The 2,390-nt window shown below is 39.2% G+C and overlaps 1 protein-coding gene across 2 annotated transcripts in view; it reads right to left on the bottom strand.

Annotated features, from left to right (window-relative positions):
• Window positions 1-2,390, bottom strand: part of ssr2 (signal sequence receptor, beta) — a 7,641-nt gene that overhangs the window by 3,880 nt on the left and 1,371 nt on the right. The window lies entirely within an intron of this gene.

Here is a 2,390-nt window from a genome sequence, read left to right as displayed (position 1 = left end):
CACCTGGACAGGTCTCCTGTTCAGTTTACCAGAGACACCTGGACAGGTCTCCAGTTCACCAGAGACACCTGGACAGGTCTCCAGTTCACCAGAGACACCTGGACAGGTCTCCTGTTCAGTTTACCAGAGACACCTGGAAGGGTCTCCAGTTCACCAGAGACACCTGGACAGGTCTCCAGTTCACCAGTGACACCTGGACAGGTCTCCAGTTCACCAGAGACACCTGGATAGGTCTCCAGTTCACCCGAGACACCTGGACAGCTCTCCAGTTCACCAGATACACCTGGACAGGTCTCCAGTTCACCAGAGACACCTGGACAGGTCTCCAGTTCAGTTCACCAGATACACCTGGACATTTCTCCAGTTCACCAGATACACCTGGACAGGTCTCCTGTTCAGTTCACCAGAGACACCTGGACAGGTCTCCTGTTCAGTTCACCAGAGACACCTGGACAGGTCTCCTGTTCAGTTCACCAGAGACACCTGGACAGGTCTCCTGTTCAGTTCACCAGAGACACCTGGACAGGTCTCCAGTCTCCATCAGGGACACAAAAGAGACAATCAACCATCCACACTCTGTCACACCTGGAGTCACACAGAAGAGCTCCAGAAGGTTTCAAACTGAGAACTCTGGACTCAGATCTTCTGCTGCACACAGTTCTGATCACTTATTATCAGTAATAATTTTATTGATAATTATCATGAGGAGTCCTTAACTAGGATGTAGTTGGGCAATTAAATATTCATGTATGTGTAATTTTAATACCATAATTGCAGGTGAGTCGCACAAATTTAAGTTTTTATAAAACAAGTAGTGCCCCCTGCCGCCTGTCCTGAGCCTGGTTCTGCTGGAGGTTTCTTCCTGATTATTTCCCTGCCTATTAATTTCTGACTGTTATTTTTATATCAGCCATTATCAAAGACATTTTCTGAGTTTCTTATGAGAGAGTAAAACGGTACAATATGTTAAGATAACACTATATTGCCAAAAGTATCTAATAAGTCTAATATCTAAAAGTCTCTAATGTATTTTGTAATATTAGCTTCACAGCTTTATCTGACGTTTCTTTACCATGATTTGTGTGACCGTGGAGGCAGAGCCATCTTACTTTATGTGTCACAACAATTACTGACAAAGTGTCACTAATTAACATTCAAGACAATTTTAATAGGATAAATCCTAAATTAATTACAAACAAGGAGTCATTATAAAACATTGTTCAAAGTATTAACTTTTCTGGGCTTTCATCCAAATTCAGTCCAAATAATAATTATAAAACTATAAAAATTAGTTTTATGAGCAGAGAAGACGGTTTTTTCTTTAGCAATGCTGTCAATCGAGTCTTTTGGACAGGACTGATGCATGATGGGAATTTTATAGGGCAGCAACGATTAATCGATTAATAGACGACTAATCGATTATTAAAATAATCGATGACTAACTTAATAATCGATTAATCGTTTTCTTTTTTTTGTTCTTTACTTTGTTTTTTTCTCTCCAAACTGCTGTGACTCCTTCCACTGCCACATCTGCCTTTCTGTCCTTGACACACATGCACAGTAGTGGTAACTGGGGTAGGCCGTGGACGTCACAAGACATTATACAGACAGGCTCTGGTATCATGGCTACCTGACAACAGAGCTCAAAGTGTGGGATCATTTTAAGAAAATGAAAGAGAAACCTGTGTAATATCTGCAGAGCAGAACTTACCTTCCACAGCTATTATTTTTAGTTAGCATATAGCTAAAATCTAACCATGGTAGGGTTGGGCACAATCATATCGTGTGCAATTAATCGTCAGAAAAACATTAATCGATTGTTTTTTGGCACTTGACGATTAACACGATTAATGCCACCAGGCAGACTGACTGGTAATTTTCCCGTTCGGTCTGGTCGGTGTTCCTCTCCGCTTCAAATATAACGAACATAAAAAAAAAAAATTCTGAAATTGATTTATCTATCAACACAGTTTACAATTTAATGTACAGCCCGAAGTCTGTAATTTTGACAATTTGGAACAGATTTTTATGAAGAGCAAATATTTCCCACTAAATTGGTCATAAGACCAGACAAAAGGGTGTCCAGGGGATTATCGTCAAATTAATCGTTATTGGCTAAATACCACAATTAATCATGATTTCTTTTTTGCCAATATCACCCAACGCTAAACCATGGTTATATAATAGCAGCTGCATTCTGGCACGATAAGCTTTATGTTTTATATTTAATTAACATATGATCTGATTATTTGACTAATCGAAAAAAATAATCAGTGATTAATCGATTATAAAAATAATGGTTTGTGGCAGCCCTAGGGTCAAACGTTTTAGTCAAACAGGACCAACAAGAATGAAACAAAAAGTAAAGAATTAGAGAAAAAAATAAATGT

Source organism: Austrofundulus limnaeus, unplaced genomic scaffold (genome assembly GCF_001266775.1).
Source record: "Austrofundulus limnaeus strain Quisiro unplaced genomic scaffold, Austrofundulus_limnaeus-1.0 Scaffold689, whole genome shotgun sequence".
NCBI classification, from domain to species: Eukaryota; Metazoa; Chordata; class Actinopteri; order Cyprinodontiformes; family Rivulidae; genus Austrofundulus; species Austrofundulus limnaeus.
Note: the sequence above shows the minus strand (reverse complement) of the source record. Positions and strands in the feature narration are given on the sequence as shown.